The sequence below is a fragment of the Falco biarmicus genome, chromosome W (genome assembly GCF_023638135.1).
Source record: "Falco biarmicus isolate bFalBia1 chromosome W, bFalBia1.pri, whole genome shotgun sequence".
In the NCBI taxonomy this organism is placed as follows: Eukaryota; Metazoa; Chordata; class Aves; order Falconiformes; family Falconidae; genus Falco; species Falco biarmicus.
Window position 1 is genome coordinate 17,914,967 of NC_079310.1, and position 20,220 is coordinate 17,935,186.

The window sequence follows — 20,220 nt, forward strand, 5'->3', positions numbered from 1 at the left end:
CAGCAGCACTAATAAATGCTAGAAAATAAGTAGCCCTTTTATAAAGGGGCCCAGGCTTAAGTAGCAGTATTTCTCAGAAATATATATGGGTCTTGTAGACCTGTTCACTGGCCTGTCAAGGAGCAGAAAGTTGTCTGGGTTCTAAAAGGTAGTAGGCAAAGATGTTTCATCAACATAACTTGTGGTGGACAGGGAGAGACATTTGTCATTAATCCCCAGGTAGTTCTTTCCAGCTTTTAGCAAAAAAAAATTATACTTGAATTCTGTACATGCCTTATTCCTTGTTCACAATGACAACATCCTTAAACCACATTCTCCATCTTTTTGGAAATTACCATCACAAGATTAAATGTATGATCAAATTTACTAAAGAACAAGCATTTTCAAATTCCCTCATTTCTAATACAGTTTGGTTTTGTTGCTTTTCTTCCCCTTGATTACAAAGGGATAATTTTGAACAGAACATGCAATCTGAAAGTTGTAATACTAAAATATGAAAAAAACTTTGATTCTTACCATTCATTAAAGAAAAAAAATAGAAGAGAAATATTGTACATGAAAAATGTCATGGTATTAAAAATTCTAAGTGCATCGAGTAACAGCAAAATACTGGAAACAATTCTTAAAGCAAGGTTCTCCCAAGCCAATAAGGGGAAGCCTTAGAGGAAAAGACATCACCATCTTAATCAGGGCAGTAAAAGACAAAAAAACCCCAACACACACAAAAAAAGGAAATGTAAACATAAGAATGACAGGAAAAGCCAGGGAGGTATGCTAAATAATTAATATACATACATAAAGGAAAACTTAATATTTCAAGGTTTGGGGCTGGTTGTCTGTTTACTCTTATACTTTTTTTTTTTCCTTCACAGAATTTTCCTTATATTCTCCATCCAAAATTGTCAAAGCCATAAGCCACACTAGTGTCAGAAATAAGAATAACTATTTCAAGTAAACAATGTATTCCTAGGTTTGTCACTCCACACAAATAGCTAAGTGATACCACTTTTAACAAATGACAGAGAAATCTGAATTGAGTGACTGCACTCTAACTTGAAAGACAGCAGCCTGTCCACACTAAAAATTACCATTTAATTAAACATCATTAGCAGACATCACTCAAAATAGGCTCATGTTCTAAATAGGAAGGGAGAAATATATCATCCAGAATGGATTCTTCAGTCAATATGTAAGGAATGCATGCAGCAGCACTATGACAGATTTTTAATCTACTTTCTAAAGAATGTCCTTTCCAGGGATATAAATTAAATGGCAGCGTTAAGGAGGGTTCTTAACACAAAAAGTAAATAAAACTGGATAGAGAGGTTTCATTAATCAATTTTAAATAAAAGCATTTTTCCTTACTTTTCCAGTTCTAGAGAGCCAGAAGATCATAGCCCTGTATATCAACTATTTCTCACTACAATTCAAAAGTTTTGAATATACTAAATTTATACAATATGAAAAACTTTCAAAACTCCTGCTCTACCTACTGTGGAAAAAGCATTACTGTTCAGGTAAACAAATTGACTAAACAAAGTAACTACTCAATAATTTAGGATAGGGTGTGCACCAACTAAGCATGGTCACCCTGTACTGGTTCTGGCTGGGTTAGAGTTAATTTTCTTCATTGTAGCTTGTATGGGGCCATGTTTTGGATTTGTGCTGAATACACTGTTGATAACACACCAATGTTTTCATTACTGCTGAATAGTGCTTAGACTGAAGGTCTTTTCTTTCTGCTCCTCGCACTGCCCCACCAGCAAGTAGACTGGTGGTGCACAGAAGTTGTGAGGCGACACAGCTGGGACAGCTGACCCCAACTGACCGAAGGGATGTTCCATACCGTATGACATCATGCTCAGCAATACAAGGGGGGAGATTGGCAGGGGGCCACTGCTTAGGGACCGGCTGGGCATCGGATGGGTCAGTTAGTGGTGAGCAAAAGCTTACATTAATGGGTTTTATGCTCTCCAAGTACATATACTACTTTTTTTAGGCTTAAGGAAATTTAGACATAGCAGTCTTGAAGATAGAAAGCTGTAAAACCATGCAACCGCTGCCCTGTCATATGAACCTGACAAAACAAGCACAATAGGTAGGTTTAGAGATGACAGGTTGTCATGGTTTAACACCAGCCAGAAACTAAATACCATTTAAGTACTCATTTACTCACTCTCCCTTCCCCCCCAACCCCCGAAGAGGCATTGAGAGAAGAATTAGGAAAAGGTAAAACCCATGGGTTGAGATAAGAACAGTTAATAACTGAAATAAGGTATATTATTTTAATAATAGTCATGAAAAGGGAGATAACAAAAACAGAGGAATAAACCCCATGAAAAACAAGTGACACACAATACTATTGCTCACCACCTGCTGACAGATACCCAGCCGGTCCCCCAGAAGCAATCAGCCCCCTCCCTGCAATTTATACACTGAACATGACATTCTATGGTATGGAATATTCCTTTAGCTAATTCAGGTCAGCTGTCCTGCCTACGCTCCCTCCAAGCTTCTTGTACACCTGCTCATTAGCACATCACAGGAAACTGAAGAGTCATTGATTTAGAGTAAGCACTGCTCAGCAACAACTAAAACATCAGTGTGTTATCAACATTATTCTCATACTAAAACCAAAACACAGCACTGTACCAGATACTAAGAATAAAAATAACTCTATCCCAGCTGAAACCAGGACAGTAGCCACCACTTATTCCATCCCATTTACATCATGTTCAAGTCCCACACTTTCCAATACATCCCATCCAAACAACATCACCTTCCATGACATTTGATATAAACACACAGATATTATTCCCTTACTCTACAGGCCATCCCTACAAAATGCCCGTTAAGTACATTTAGCCTCGAACTTTGGGCTCCATCTGTAGTAAACAGTCATTCAGAACAGTTCTGATTCCACCAAACCTGCACTTTCCCAGTTTCATCAAAGTTCATTCTTTATTAATCTGGGTGATTTTTACTGTAACACCCTTGATATTGCATATATCTGCACAGAAGTAACAACATACATTCTTATATAGCAACTAAAACCACACAACTTAACTCTTGGGCTATTCTCACTCAAAATCAAATCCCCTTGAGGTACACATCAGACTTCCCCACCCTCCAGCATTACCCACCAAGTGCGTCCAGACCCTTAAGTAAAAGCAATCTGATGAATGCCCTTGCCTTTGCCAGAGGCAGGAATAGCACAAATGTTTCCCAACCATAATTTTTTACATCCACTACAGGAACTTTATCCCCTTCTACAGCACATAATATTTTTAATTGGGCAGGGCCAGGTCAACTGGCAAGAGCCTCTGGTGTTGACTAAAGACGTGGCTTTTGCTAAATGTGTATCCCAATGTTTGACAGTCCCACTACCCATTGCTTTCAGTGTAGTCTTTAGCAGTCCATTACATCACTCAATTTTCCCAGAGTCTGGTGGATGATGGGGAATGTGACATATCCACAATGCAGCAGCCCAGATGGCCTTGCCTCTGCATTGCCAATTACTCTGCTTCCATTGCCGTAACCACCCCCACAGGGCATTTGCCACCATCCATGACTGAGTACAAAGGTAAAGCATTGGCCATCTTTCTCATTCTGCAACGTCTAAAGCCAGCTGGATAGCTTTCACTTCTGCAAACTGGCTCGATTCACCTTCTCCTTCAGCAGTTTCTGCGACTTGTCGTAGGGGACTCCATACAGCCACTTTCCACCTCCGATGCTTTCCTACAATACGGCAGGACCCATCAGTAAACAAGGCATATTGCTTACCATGTTCTGGCAGTTCATTATACAAAGGGGCTTCTTCAGCACATGCCACCTCTTCCTCTGGTGACATCCAAAAATCTTTACCTTCTGGCCAGTCCATAATAATTTCCAAAACTCCTGGGGGATTGGGGTTTCCTATCCATTCTTGTGTAATCAGTGAGATCCACTTACTCCATGTAGCATCAGTTGTGTGATGTGTAGAAGAAACCCTCCCTTTAAACATCCAGCCCAGCACTGGTAACCAGGGTGCCAAGAACTACTGCTTGAACTATCTCCTGTTTAATCTGTTCAAAGGCTTGTGGTTGCTCAGGGCCCCATTGGAAATCATTCTTCTTCCGGGTCGCTTGACAGAGACAGCTTACAATCAGACTGTAGTTTGGAATGTGCATTCTCCAATAACCCACAATGCCTAAGAAAGCCTGAGTTTCTTTCTTATAAGTTGGCAGAGACAGGGCTGTTATTTTGTTGATCACATCCATTGGGATTGCATGACGTCCATCTTGCCATTTTATTCCCAAAAGCTGGATCTCCTGTGCAGGTCCCTTGACCTTACTTTGGTTTATGGCAAAACCGGCTTTCAGAAGGATTTGGACTATTTTCTCCTCTTTCTCAAAAACAACTTCTGCTGTATCACCCCATACGATGATGTCATCAATGTATTGCAGATGTTCTGGAGCTCCACCCTGTTCTAGTGCGGCCTGGATCAGTCCATGGCAGATGGCAGGGCTGTGTTTCCACCCCTGGGGCAGTCGATTCCAGGTGTATTGCATGCCTCTCCAAGTGAAGGCAAACTGCGGCCTGCACTCCGCAGCCAAAGGGATTGAGGAAAACACATTTGCAATATCAGTGGTGGCATACCACTTGGCTGCCTTTGTTTGCAGCTCATATTGAAGTTCTAGCATGTCTGCTACAGCAGCAAGCAAAGGTGGCGTGACTTCATTCAGGCTACGATAGCCCACTGTTAGTCTCCATTCTCCATTAGACTTTCGCACTGGCCATATGGGGCTATCAAAGGGTGAGGGGGTCCTGCTGATCACTCCTTGGCTATCCAGTCAATGAATCAGCTTACGGATGGGAATCAGGGAGTTGCAATTGGTGCAATATTGCCAATGGTGCACTGTTGTGTACAGTGATCAGCACCTGTTGTTCTCTGACCTTCAGCAACCCCACAACAGAAGGGTCCTCTGAAAGACCAGGCAAGGTAGACAGTTGCTTAATTTCCCCCCAGCCCCAAGGCAGCTATACCAAAGGCCCACCGGTACCCTTCTGGGTCCTTGAAATACCCTCTCCTAAGATAGTCTATGCCAGGGATGCACAGAGCCTCTGGGCCAGTCACAATGGGGTGCTTTTCCCACTCATTCCCAGTCAGGCTTATTTCAGCCTCCAGTACAGTTAGCCGTTGAGATCCCCCGTCACTCCAGAAAAACTAATGGGTTCCACCCATGTATAGCTTGATAGCATTAGAATACACTGTGCACAAGTATGTACTTGTACTCCTCTGGACCTGACGTGCCAGGCTATCAAATCCACACAGTCCAGTAAACCTGGTTGTCCCTCTCTTCCACCTGGCTGGAGGCAGGGCCCCTCTAGTCCTGGTCATAGGATTCCCTACCACAGCAGCAAGCAGTGCAGAGGGGCCATCACGTGGAGCAGTTGCAGTCCAGCCCATTTGCGTCTTGTGAAAACAGATTAGAGCCCCTTCTCACAGGATCAGGAGTAACGTCATCCCTTCCATTCTGTCTGGGAAACTGCCCATTGGAGACTGGAGCAGCAGCCTTCCTGGAAGACTCCCTATTTGTGATTGGTTTTCCTTGTAATTCACGTACCTGTGGCCTCCAGGACTGAGGTAGGTTTTCCATCTCACCTCCTCATGTCCCCTCCACGGTCCCACAGGTAAAACCACAGGGTACCCTGTAGTGTGTACCTCCTATGTTCTCCCTCTCCAGCAGAAGGGCGCTTACTGTTAATAGCCGAGATATAGGTCCCTACAGGTGGGGAGTAGGATCTATCCTTGTTGAGTTGCTGGACCAGTTCCTGGACAGCCCAGATGAGGGAGGTAGAGATGTTATTTTCATATGCCCAGAATCGGTGAGCCATTTCATCCGCTGTCAGTGGCGCTGCATCTCTCCAGCTCATTACTGCCAATGAGTTGATATATATGACGATGGCGCACTCCATAGAAAATTCTGCCACACGGGTCACGTGCACGGGACTTTGTCAGGATCTGTGGGTAACTGTGCGTTGTCCTGGTCATAATAAATCATCTCTTTCATGGCTAGCTCCCTCAGGTACTGGATATCTCTATTGCAGTCCACTTGCCTGGGCAACATCTAATATCCTCCTTGAAGGCATACCTTTCCTTTCAGGCTTGACAGGAGTCACCTCCAAAGACTGAGGACTTGTGCCCCTCTTCCAGTGGCCTTGTCAATGCCCCCTTCTCTAGAAAAGTGATCCCAGCTGCTTGGCTTCCCTACCTTCCAATTCCAATCTATTAGTCCCATTATCCCAGCATCGAAGCAGTCGGGTGATAACGTGCTCACCTGGATGACGTCTAAAATCTTTTTGCCTATCCGACAGCTCATTCAGGGATAGGGATCGAGTGGTTACCTCTTGTTCTGGCTCTTCCTCCTGTTCCTATGATGGCCCCTGCTTCGCCCTCCTTTACTTAATGAGCTTGACTTTTGTGTCCATTTCTTCTTGTGTATAGGGGCGACTGATACTTACATGGGTTGGTCCTCTGGTTCAGGTGCATCACCCATCACAGGGGGTTGGGAGCAGCCACACTGCCTGTTAGCTGGGTCCGAGTAGTCTCAAATTGTTGCTTAACCCTAAACAAGACCTGAACAACATTCATGTTTCATAGCTACAGGACCATACTGGTTTCAATATCCCAAGGATATTCAAAATTCTCAGATACTTCTGTGATTAGACTGGAGTAGAAGGGGGAGATGTCTCTTCCGTCAGTTGGCTCTCCAAGGAGGAAAGACGAAAAGCATAATTATTAATCGTTCACATTAGATGACTCCCAAAGTACAGAGGTGACAGCAATGCTGAGTACACAGACCAGATTTGTCTTGCAACCAGCAATTCTATCATAAGTCTGTGTTACACAGTATAACAAAATGATAACCTTAGCCCAGCCCTCAGAGGTGATAAAGAACACAACAGGAACATATACTCCAAGTAAGGTGTTACCCATCATAACTCTGAGAACAAGCAAAACAACTCTGAGAGCAAATAAGTCAACCTACAGATGTTCTGCTTACCTTCTATGTACTTTATTCTCCGGGCACTTCAAATTACTACCGTCTTCTTTTCCTAAGAATCTAAAACTCACTGCTGTGGAAGAGGGGGCTAATTATAGCCATCAATTACTCTGAGGCTTTAATACAAAGCTTTCTACTGCAGAATTCAGACAGCACTATTGTCCCTGCTGTTGCTAAGGCAAAGTTGAACTGTGGCCCATATGCTACAAATACATTAACAGCCACAACTTGACCATGCCAATAAACCAAATCAGTAAAACTGAAGACTAGATTACTCAAGTCATGCTTAATTTTTTAGTTTTAATAGAATGTACACAACTGCATGCTGAGCACTTGATTTCTGTAATTTCTTCAACTGCAACAATTTGCAATGAAGTATCCCTGTTTGCTAGCAAAGGGATGGATTTTAAAATGCAGGAAAGTTATATTTGAAGTGTCACAAAGTTTTAAAGATTTTGAAAAAACATAAAACCCCACTGAAATGGGATTATCATTACTATATATTTTAATTACTTAAAAATTAAACATTTCAAAATATCCTAAGTGTTATATATTTCAGGTCATCCTGTTATGAGCAAAACAGTTATAGCCGTTTGCCTACCATCATTCACCGACATGAAAATGAGTATGTACAAAGATGTGAAACACAGCACTGATATATATGTGCGTATGTATATATATATAAAAAAAAAAACACAGAGCAGTACCTCCAAGGGAAAACTAAAGCTTATCTTTGCAGTCTTCCCTGGGATGCAAGTGATATACAACCACCTTTTAGAGAGGTAGCTCAATCTTTCTAGTGTGAAACATTACCATTATTTCACAAGTCAGGCTCATTTGGGAGAAGATTCTCAGTAGCTTTGCTACTGTAGAAGGAATAAAATCAACTTGCTTTTTTTCCAAATTGTAAATTACCACAAAGGAGACCCAGAGACTACACATCTTTATGGGAATATTCTGGCAATACAGAATCATTAAAAATGAAGCATGATACCCTTCTAGTTTCTATTCATATGCCATTCAAACAGAGACCAGAAGCAACAGAAATAGATCAAGCCTCAACTACCTTAAACTTGCATCAAGACTGATACATACACTCAAGTAGCAATAAGGAGTAGCTAGTTTTCAGTTCCCTGTATTTCCTTTTTTCATTTGACTCTGAGGCACCTATATGGGTAGGGGCACTATCTTTTGCTAACTATTCACCCAGGCTTTCAAACTACTGGATTCCTGTCCTGTTTTCCTGTCCTGTTTTCCAATAGCATAATATCTAACTTACCACCAGCCTCTGTGATAAAACATACAACAGAAGAGCAACTAAGTAGCAGCAATAAGGAAAAGATCTGTTCCTGTAACAACAGGCTGTTTACCTCCTCAAAAAAAAAAAAAAAAAAGTCTTTACATTAAACTCACAGGACATGATCCAGGGACACATCTCAATTCATAATCCTTTTTTTCTCCTTAGCAGTTGCCATGGGAGACCATAAATTAAAGCAGAACCACAAGTAGCCCTCCCAGGCCACACATTTGACATAACTGTCTGCATGCTTTAGCACACATGATCATATTTATATCCAAGACAAATTTATACTGATAGTATTCTGTATAGTACTGAACTGCTATTTCACATTATCCAATATTCATTTACATTTGTCTTTTCCAGGTTTGTATTACAAAGAACTTGAGCTCCCCCCACTGCTAATTATTCCTAATGTTTACTCACAGCAAACATCCTTTTCTAGATCTTCTTGGCTGTCAAGTAGGTGTTTCTTATTTCTAAAAGTTTTTAAGGCAAGTTTTCAAACATGACTGTCATTTCAGTGAAAAAGTATCTGGATTGTTACCCAATCATTCATTCATATATAAAATATATATGCACCTTTTACACAGATAATAAAAATTATCTCAAGTTATCTGAAGCTAATTAACATCAACATATCACTGATGGAGTATATTCATAAGCTACATGATCACTGAATTTATTAAACTATTGTTCAGAATTCAGAAAGTTATTGGAAAGAAATCACAAGTTGAAGCCTACCACTACATCTTGGCAATTAGCACTCCAGGCCACAACCCACCCCACCCCACAAAATACAAACATCTAACTCACAACAATTCATAAAATGCTTAACAATAATTTGGGTTTTCTCATAATCAACCACAAGAACAATGCTAAGTAACCATGACAGAATCATTAAATCTTGACAGGGTAAATCTAATCCACAAAATTATTATATATTATTTAAAGAAAAACAAAAATGCTTCTTAGTCTCGTGTGCACCATTTTATAAACACTGAGTTCAGTGAATAAATATTTTACTATATTTTAATGCCCTAAGATTTACAGACTAACCTAGAGTCCAACTGAAATTCCAACTTATTTCAGGAAGCAAATATGTTGGTATATATCAGTTTCAAGTAATTATACCTATGTAAACCCACTGAAGGCAATGCATTTGCAGAAGTATAATTTTAAAGCACTAACACACAACTCCACTAATGAACCTGTATGCAACTTTATTTACAGAACATTTGTCATAGCCACGCACATGAAACTAAACAGAATTCTTTGCCAAGGTAAAATCATTTTACTAATAAAGCCTCTAAGGTCTGTACAGCAAATTTAACTTTTTATCAGTGACTATAGAAATAGCATCAGTTTAAACTACATCCATCTTCTAATTTCTCTGTGGTTTTCATTACAAAATAGCATAAGCATGTAAGCTTCGTGGTCATAAAACAGATGAGGGTTTTTTGTTCTTAAAATAGTTATCTGCTTATATCTATAACAAGCTTTATGATATCTTGTAACAGGATGTCAAAATTCGTGTATTTTACAATGAGGTATTTTACCCCTTTTTATTGTCCTTCCCAAAACATTTGTTCAAATTTACACTTATATCAGTAATTAGGTGCAGGTAGAAGACCTTCAACATTTTTGATTCAGACAATATCATTCTCTCCCAAAATTCACATAGGGTTACACAGAGTCTCAGCCACATTTGGGCAAGTTGATTAGCCCAGACTCTCAAGTTACAGTGCATCAGCTGACTTGCAATAATTGCACACATACACTTAGCCTGTGAAAAATGCAAACTGATTCAGCCTGCCTTAGCCAGCAGTGAAACATGGTTAAATTAAATCAAGTTATGTACAATTGCCACCAGCTACCTATCTACAATTGAGCATTCACTGTAGCTGAGCATGCAATAACTTGTTGAGTCCTGGCAATTTGGAGTTATGTTGAATCCTCATAAGTCCATCTACAGAGCTTTCTATAAGACTTTTGATAAATAATTAGCCAATAGATGCGATTAAGAATTTGCTTAATCCCATGATATCATGTCTACTTTGAGCCTAGAAAAAGGATTTGTCAAGAATAATCAAACAGAATAGGAATTCTCTCTTTCTGTAAATGAAGTCTACTAATTCAATATAATTATTTAACATGTCACTAAATTAAATAAGTAGCTTTCATTATTCTTCCTCCAAAATGCAGGCTAAGATTACAGTGTGATATGAAAACTGAAAATATTTACCTTGCAGTATTATGATGGCTTGTTCATATAATGATATTTAGAAAGTTATAGTTTAAAAAATTTTGTCTGTATTTTAGAAATTGCAATAGAAATGGTATATTTTCCATAGTAGAATTATTAAACATTACATCACGCTAGATCGAACCAGAAAGAATTACTACAGTGAGTAAATATGCAGAGCCATAACTCTAAATAGTCTTTTATAAGCAACCTTAAAGTGCAGTGTGTTCCTACAACTAAGCCATTAGCCACCCAAATTATCAGCAGGAAAGTTCACCTACAGCTTTGCTTCAGTGTATGCCAGAACTGCCACAACTGCCACTATTTTTGTAGAACTAAGCAGCTCAACACCTGTTTTAAACCTAAGCCTGAGCAAGATCCTCAGAGTAGGAAAGTCCAGTCATATACACATGCTTTGAACATGCCTAACACACAAAACTGAGTACTTCACACTGCATACTAGCTGCTGCCTCTATTCCATCACTCAAAATCTCAGCAGGACAGAGGAAGGGCACTTGCTCAGGATATCAGACACCCAGATTCTAACATCCTCCTCAGTAGCAGGAGGTTCAAACATGCATTTGTCACTATCCATTAGAGTCCTTGATTGGCTCTAAGATTTTTACAGGGTAGCAAGCATTCCCTTCTCTTGTTGAAGGAGTACTACATAACATTGCAAAGAGAATTAATTAGAACGGGGAAAAAAACCTGAAAGATAGAATATGATTATCAAATAATTTAAACTCTCTTTCAGGAGGTAAAAATTTCTTCAATGTTTTCTATTGACTAACCAATATGGATCACTTACTGAGCACCACAGGAGTTGTGAGTTCCATTTTGCATACTCACACATCTCAAACTAGCGATTAACACTTAGGGGCTGACCTGTTCAACAGCAGTATCACAACAATGAAGTCCCTTTTTGATCTCACTCCAATTCCTTTTTTATTACGTAGAAATCAAGATTACAAATTTTAGTTACTGCACTGTGACAGCTGGTTTACAAGGCAATGCCTAAAACAATATATTAAATGCATTTCCATATGTTAAAATTCATATAATTTAAAATTATGTTGAAGATCTGACTTTTTAAAAGCCCTCTAAAACAGAGCATTCAACATAGAAAAAGTAATGTTTGAGTATTTGTTGATACCAAATTTTCTGTGTATCAACTCAAAGCTTTCTAGACTTCTACCAGAAATTCCATACCCCCGGCTGAAAAATCACATTTGCAAAGTCAACCAAAACTTAATAAAGATCCCTTGCACTCAAGAATTCTGACACAGTCTTTGGATTATATAATTGCGTAACATTCTCCTCTCACCCCTGGGCCCAATCTTCATTCAGCCTACAGGAAGGATCTGCTCTGGAAACGAATCAGAGGCTATTCATAAGGCTGTATGGTCTGTTGTATACATGACTCTCCAACTTCAAGTAAAAATGAAAGAGAAGCATGAAGTGAAAGAGGCTGCATATGAGATAGCAGGAAACAAAAATGCCGCTCTTGGGAATCTGATTCTATTTCTATTACTATATTTCTGTGTTCCTTTCTTCCTGCATGCTCTGAAGCCAAATTTGAAGAAGCACTGATTAGTCATTTATAACCAAATTAACAAAATCTGTTATATTATCATCACACACATTATGATAGAAAAAAAGTCAAGTTAATTTAAAATTCAAGCCCTACAGTTGCTCCAGTTGGACTTCCAAAGTTATAAAGACTAATTTTGCATCTCAGTTCCCAACCTGCATGATTACATACTCTCCCTCAAAAATATTAAACAAGCAAGTATTTGTGAAGCATTCCAATATCATAATACACATCACAGAAAAGCCCATGAGGAAATTAAGAATTCTGTCTCTGGAGCAGGGTTTAATGATGTGAAGTGATTAAGGTACACATTGAACACCAAAGAGAAACCAAAATATCTAATCATAAAAGACAGGACTGGAAGTAATCTCAAGAGTCTATCCCTTTCCCCAAGGCAGGATCAACAATATCTAAAGCTAATCCTAGGATGTGTTAGTATAACCTGGTTTTTTGTATTTGGGGGTGTGTGTGTGTGGAGTTGGGTTTTTTTGTTTGGTTGATTTTATAATTTTTTTTTTTAAATCTCTATTCATTCCACATAGTCAGTGAAATAGGCATCCTGCTGTAGGAAGAAACAGTGACAGAGTTAAAGACTACCACAATGCATCCACAAAGATGCCAAATGCAGACTACACAAGTAATCTGAACTACAGAATTCCCTACAGCAGGGGTCCTCAAACTTTTTAACCAGGGGGCCAGGGCGGATGAAGGGGCAGGCAGTCATCTACGGCTGCTTGGTTTCCCCCACCAACCCCCAGCGGGGGGGTTCTGTAAATACCGGGGGCCGGGTTGAGGACCCTGGGGGGCTGTATCCAGCCCACGGGCCGTAGTTTGAGGACCCCTGCCCTACAGTTTGCTCTCACAAGTACAAGTATTCCACATTTCTGAGCTTTTTTTTTTTTAACTATGCGATTTCCTGGGTGAGTGGGGAAGACAATTCAAACAACAAAATCCTGTGTGTGAAATAATGCTTCTTTGCCCAGCCAATCCTTGTTTCGTACAAATGGCTTGAGAAGCCATTTGTTCTTCCCCTCTCTGGTCTCTCTCAGTACATACTTCCCACCCATTCCCATGCCTAAACTGTTTCCCTTGACTGCACACCCAATTCCAGAGTACCTTTCTGTCTCAGTTTCTTGCTAAGGCTGTTTCACAGCTCTTCCTGTATTCTTCACTAAGGACACTTATCTGCCCCACCAGCTCTGTTATCCAGTCCTCTCAGTTCAGCCATTACTTCCTTAGGAACTCCAAGCTCCTACCCTCCTCCAAATTCCTGCCCTTCAAATTCCCATTCCCTCCCCATTTGTATAAGTCTGGTTCCAGTCCACCACTCTTCTCCATGTGCTCACCCTTCCAGCCATCTGCAACCTCAGTTCTTGTCTTTTCCACATTCAAATGAATCGGCACGGTGGATAAACAGGGAATGGACACCAGAGAACTAAGAGTCTGTACCACATCTCGCTGCTTAGAACCACACTTATTAGGAAGGTTCTGTTGCACATGAAAATTTTTTCAACTTTAATGTCTACAATCAGATAAGTCAGCTACTTTTTCACCAAGTTATATACATCACCTATACAAAACAAGCAGGGAGCAACATGCATTCTTGAAGTTGACTAACAATTCTGTTAAGCAACTGAAGTGTTGCTTATAACTGCCAAATTTTAATAGGATACACTTAAGCTTTTCTATGTTAAAGATTATACCTCAACAAGAGTTTTTAAGGAACCTGCCAAGAGGAATCAATCATCACCGAGAATGCTAGTAGAAGAAAATTCATTTCCTATTATTTAAAAAAAATAAAAAAGCAAGCTTATTTTTACAGAAAACTTTATCACAAGGAAAGAAAGAAAGAAAGAAAAATTCTACCTGTTCCGTAACATACCCACAGCCTCTGGGTCATGCCTAGAGCATAGGATTAGAACATAAAAAGCCATACAGGGGAAGAAAAGCTCAAGAACCTCTCTACCTGATACAGATCAGGCATTTGAACCTGGACTTCTGATATCCCAAAAGCAATGTTCTGGCTAGGAACACACTTACTACACCTCTGAACAGTCTTGCTTTCTTAACAGCTGTACAGCAGCTGGACAACAGACTGACATCACAGTTAAATGGTCTGACACCTAGGTTGCAGAGGTTTCCATTCAACCAGTTTACGTCAACTATAACAATCATCAATTTAAGAGGCAGAGTTTTATCCCTAACAGCCAATAACCAATGCTTAGGATACTTTCCAGGGTTACTAGATCCTGCTGGAAGTTAACAGAGTAATATTTCGAATCTGTCTCCAATATTGTAGACAAACCATTTAATTACTTGCAGGATTTGGGTTATTATCTAGTTGTCTCTGTTCTTCCTTATAAATTTTAAGAGATTTTGATTTCTTCCTAATATGGAGGATGATTCTTTTTGATTTTTCAGGACAGGAAATCTATTCTTGTCCAGCTCTCAGCATAATCAAGACAGCTGAAACTGAACAGATGCTTAAGGCCATCAGCAAACCCCCATTCTATACTACTTAGGAATCCACCATGAGAAACAATGAGCCCAGTACGTTGAAATGCAGGGCGCTCAACCACAAATCAAGTCAAAACAATGTTATGAACTTTTAAGTGCTGTAAAGTAACTTGAAAAATCTCAAGAATAAAGCATGTCAAATTACACAAGATTTATAAGCAATTTACAAACTCACTATTTGACTCACTTTCAGTCTTCCATCTGTAAAATGGAAATAACATTTTACAGACGTACAAAAAAAAAAATCTCTAATGTCTGTGAAGTGCAGGTATGTATTTTGAGATAATTCCAACAAATGAATAGATGAAAACACTTCAGCATTCCTGAAAGATATGGATGGTATACAGTAGATAAAGCAGTAAGCTGCACACTGAATGACAAAGAAAAACAAATATATCAGCTAGGCTATATCAGTATACCAGTCAGCTACTATTTCCCAGGCACTGAATTGGGGCCACGAGGGTAAGGGGGAAATACAGTAGTGTAGTTAAAGGCCCAGCATATGGAGAAGAGGGCTGGATTACACTCTTTCCTGCAATCTCAGTCTGCTGTTTCCTTATCCAAGTCCCTGACATTGCAGCCTAGTGTTTTCTAACAGTGTTCCTGTAAAATGCATTGCATGTCTACACATACACACTCCCAAAAGAAACAAAGTGCTTCAAATCAAGCCACAGCAATAATCTTTATATGGGTAGATATTTTCATTTTTCAGAATTTTGAGATCTCCAATTGGAAAACCACTTAGAGCCAACTGATACACATATTAAAAGCAATAAAAATAAAATTTTCTAGAATTTTTCCCTGACTTAAATATGAAAAATGTTCTTCAGTGTTTATTTGTATGAACTAAGTAGTCACCTTCAAGTACGTATCAACAACTGTGTTCAATTTGACTGGAATTCTTTTTAGTTTCTACATACAGTTGAGCCAAAATCCTTTCTCCTCTCCCTTTTGCTAGTGAGATTTTTCCGTAGTGAAAAGTAGGGACAGGAAGTGAGACACAAATCATAGGTCCCCCACAATCTCCTCAAACACAATTTCTTCACTCCTGGTGTGCAGTAGATATCAATATAAAGCATTCCTCTCCCATGTACTTCGGAGGTCAGAATCAGCCATAAAGCGTGCATGTAACACTAATAAACTTAAACCACAAATATAGATGAATTATATTAGAAGTTTTTAGCATACAAGCCTTTAACAGTTGTAATTTCAAAAGGTCTTCCTTTTTTGATTATTAAAAAGGATCATTATTAACAATAATACACACATAACCAATTTCAAGCATTTCCTTGTAGGCATCTCTGTGCAACTGAGTGCTCATTACTGCTAATGATTCAAAATCAGAAGCTAACTTAACCTGTACTACTTCTAATAAAGGCATATGAAAGACTGAAAAAAAGCAGTATCATCTTGAAATGGACAGTTTTTTCAAGTGTTAAATATTTCTAGTGAAATATTTTGTGACCCTAAATAGTTGTTCTAACACTGGATAATCCACCACAAACCTACCAGACACCAAACTAAATATCAAAACTCATTTTTCCAATTAAGTATGCTCATAATTGTTGTCAAAATGTCCACACATCAATGAATATTATGTACTCAGAAAGCAGAAATTTCTGAATGTGAATACTTAATTTTTCCTACATATAGATATAAAGAATAGAAGTATATTTTTCCTTCTAGTTACTAGCAATTGTCCACTAACTTTGCATTTCTTGTGCAACAGGATGTAAATGTTAATATAAATTTAATATCATTAACAATTTTTATTATAATACATACATAAAACTGTAACAGGAAATTTGGTATACCAACTCCTGGCTCAAATCAATTCAGACTGACTATCTTTCATCTAGTATCCTTCAAAATATAGTTTATATTATAGAGGAATATATACATGAAAAATTTAGAATTAAGGCTGTATTACCTTAAATCATCATATAAATACAACAAAAAACCATAGTCATTACCTTGGGTTAGAACCATCTATTGCCTTGATTCTGCAAGTCATATGAACATTAACATACATAGTCTCAAACATGCAATGAGGTTGCACCAGGGTACATGTACTCTTATGTAGAACAGGGATCTGTAAATGGGTTTAAGTGGTTAATTTTGCTTCTCTGATCCTGTTCTGTTCCCCCTATAAGTGTAAAAAATGTTTTTTAAAAAAGTATAAACAGTTTTAAAAGATAGCAAAGGCTAAAAAAAAAAGAAATAAAACCTGTACACAGGAAAAATTCAATATATACAAGGTAGTCAAAAGCACAAAATAAAAGATAACAAGAAGAAAATATTTTCCTCTTCCAGTTAAAATAATTGTTACAACTAATGCCTCAAGAATAATTTTTTATTTCTAGAACATGAATAAAATAACTACATCCTCCTTAAGCAGCTAGCTCTTGTGATAAACAAGTGGACCAGTATAAACTAAAGGGGTGGAGCGTAAGGAAAAAAAAAAGAAAAAAAAAGAACGAAAGTCCTGCTTCACACACACACACTCTTAAATGTGCTAAAAATACAGTCTAAACCAAAAGTCATCTTATAAACGTTTCCACATTAAGTATTTCTGTATGCTAAATATAATTTTCAAGATAAATTTACAACTACATAAACTGTGATAATTGATAATGCAACTAATTCAGGATTAACCACATGGCTCTGAAGAACAAAATCAAAAAAACTCATTACAAATAAGCAGCATCTTAAGTTTCCCTCTATAAATACACCTATTTTTCATACCAAAAAAAGTGCATGCTTTCTCGATTTAAAGGGGGGGAATTAAAAAAAAAAAAAAAAAGAACATGTTGTAAACACAATCCTGGCAAGATAAACTTGACAGGAACTGCATAACTACAGTAGCTTATTTCCTGCTTTTATGTGGTATGTTTAAAGCAAACCCCCTTATATGAAAAATAAGTCAGGGAAGTTCACTACTGTTAGCTTAAACCCATTTTTGTTAAAATGAGAGCAGTTTTACACAGACGACAAAAGAAACGCTAGAGTTCACGTCACTTCCTGATGATAAAAACTACCCAAGAACTACAACTACTTCTGCACAGCCCTTTCCTGTAAAGCAGAGTTACACTGGGCCTCTACGAATGCTACGGACCAAAAGAAAACAGCAATTCAGCTACACGCAGAGATAGGGACAGTTAGAGACAACTAACAGCTCCCTCTGCAATTCACAAAGTTTAAGGTAAAAAGCTGCTTTTTCGAAGCCTAAATGGTTCCTCTCCACGCACATAGGCCTGAGGCCCTGTTGCAAACAGTGTCTAACAGGACCAGGCAGCACAAAGGCAGGAATGGGAGGTTAGTGGGAGGGAGGGAGGCCGGGATTGGGGCTCAGCAGGATCTTCAGGCTTTTTAAAATTCAAACTGCTCCCTGACCAATACAAATCACCAACACACTACTGACTGCTACACGGATTTACAGCATTAAAAATACACTTCTATGTGACAGCTATATTAACTTCCGAGTTAATATTCAGAGGGCACTCTGAGATATGATAGCACAGTTTATAAGACTCTAAACAAAATATACCAGAAAGTTACTTTATTAGATACATTAACCACTTATTACAACAGATCTACCTGCAGAACCAAAAAGCCTACTGAAAAAGACAAATTATGTAGTTTCCTTTCTATATGAAAGAAGAAACTTAGTATCTTAAAATTTCACTCAATTATGTAGCTTCTGTAGGCATATTTTTATTAGTTCACAGGGTGTTTGTTTTAAAGCGACCCCCATTTTTAATAACACTCTCTACCTCTACCACACGGTAAACCCAAGATTTACTTTACTGTAAATTAGCTACCATTTAAAGACCTGACACTTAATCAACCATCATTTACAAAACACATTTGACCTGTTAAAATGACACCTAACTACATATTCAAATATCATGCACACAAACAGCTAATAACAAGCTCAGGATAATAATAAGCTCAGTGATACGGCCTGACAAGAAAGGATGACACTTTTTAAGATTCCTCACTTTTCACTTAATTTACTCTTGATTCTCAAGTACTTAGGGTAAGATCTCATCTTCACCTTGGTCCCTGAAATATCATAAACATCACACTTTACACACGATCCCCTCTCCCCTTTTCTGTTTGTTAAGAGTATAAAATAGTATTTCATCTGAATTCAGTACATATTCCTGTAACATATACAGCACATGAAAACCAGGATTGTGTGGAGTACCTGACACAATATGCTTGCCTATCTGTATTTCCTGGGTCTGCAGGTGTCTGTGTTGTCAATCATTCCATAAGCACTAGTTTTATGCTATAAATATATTAAGTGATTAACACATTAATCAATCGCTATATTAGTTAAAGATTAAAGCTCTGCACGTTATAAATCCATGTGCATTCGAACTTTTGAATGTTCAGAACAGAGTTGGTAAAAAAGCAACAGTAAAGAGAGGTGGTATTTCAGTTTCTGGGTATTTACATTGTTTCTCTTCCCCTATTCCTCCACTTTACTCCTCCACTTCAGAGGGCCGTCTGAGCTAGGACTTTCTTTCCTTGCCCTGGGGAAGCTGTAAATATGACAAAAGGATCAGTGCACGTTTGCGGCTAATTGTATTGTTTCCTCCTCCTGCTCCTCTCCGGGTTGAGGCCTACTACTGAGAAGCCGCTTCGCCTTTCTAATCCCCGAGCTGGAGTAAAGGCGCTGGCCGGCGGGCCTGCGCTCTCTACTGGGCCTAGGCTTCCCGGCAGCCCGGGAAGAACCAATCTCCTCCACCAAACCCGAGCGAGCAGGAAGGAGGGCTGCGAAATAAACACCTCTGGTTGCCACTCATTCTCCTCTACCCCAGATAACAGCTAATCCCCTCCGCTCCCGGCAGTGCTGGGCCGTCTGGATTGGGAGGCCCAGCCCGCTGCTGGAGAGGGCAGGGAGGAGAAGGGGAGACAAGGAAGGGGGATTACCTGAGCAAATCGGCGTTTGAATCCAACGAGAATGCGAAAGAAGGGGAGAGAAATCCGCCCCCTCCCTCCTTAGAGGAGCTGCCGCCGCTGCTAGGCCGCCGCCGCGGAGCAGGAGGAGGAGGAGGAGGGGAGATAATATAACAACAATAATCCGGGCCGGGAGGGGGGCTGGTTCCTCTTCCGTCTCCTCCTCGGTGCAGCAAACATGTAGAGCCGGGAGGTGAGCAGACGAAACAAATCCCTTCCCCCTGAGCCTGCTTCACAACATCAACATGAGCTGGACCGAACCGGTTCCGAGACACACTCCAAGCCGCAGGGAGGTAGCCAAGAGGAGGGGAGCTGCCAAGGGGCCGCCGTTCCCTCCGTATATGCGAGCGTAGGAGGGTGGGGGAGGTAGCAGCCTGGGCACAGTGAGTTGATACCAAGCGGGGTTAAGTGCAGGGGGTAGGGTGGGGAGAAGAGAGGGAGAAGAAGGAGAAAAAGAAGGAACAGGAGAAAGGAAAGGAAAGGATCCTCTGTGTGTGCCTCTCGCTCCCTTCTCAGAACAAAATGCCGACCGGAAGTGCCGCTGCAGGAATGACTC

General features: G+C 39.6%; 1 protein-coding gene across 7 annotated transcripts in view; it reads right to left on the reverse strand.

The window, feature by feature from the left end:
• The window catches only part of LOC130141959 (nipped-B-like protein), a 167,648-nt gene extending 147,504 nt beyond the window's left edge, over positions 1 to 20,144 (reverse strand). For 5 of the 7 annotated variants that reach the window (XM_056323291.1, XM_056323293.1, XM_056323289.1 and 2 more), the window contains exon 1: positions 19,638 to 20,142. The gene's annotated coding sequence lies outside the window, so the exon portion shown is untranslated. Of the gene's footprint in view, positions 1 to 16,669; positions 16,789 to 19,637 lie in introns of all 7 variants that reach the window. The other 2 variants (XM_056323285.1, XM_056323290.1) reach the window with 2 other exon arrangements.
• Between the last annotated feature and the right edge of the window lie 76 nt (positions 20,145 to 20,220).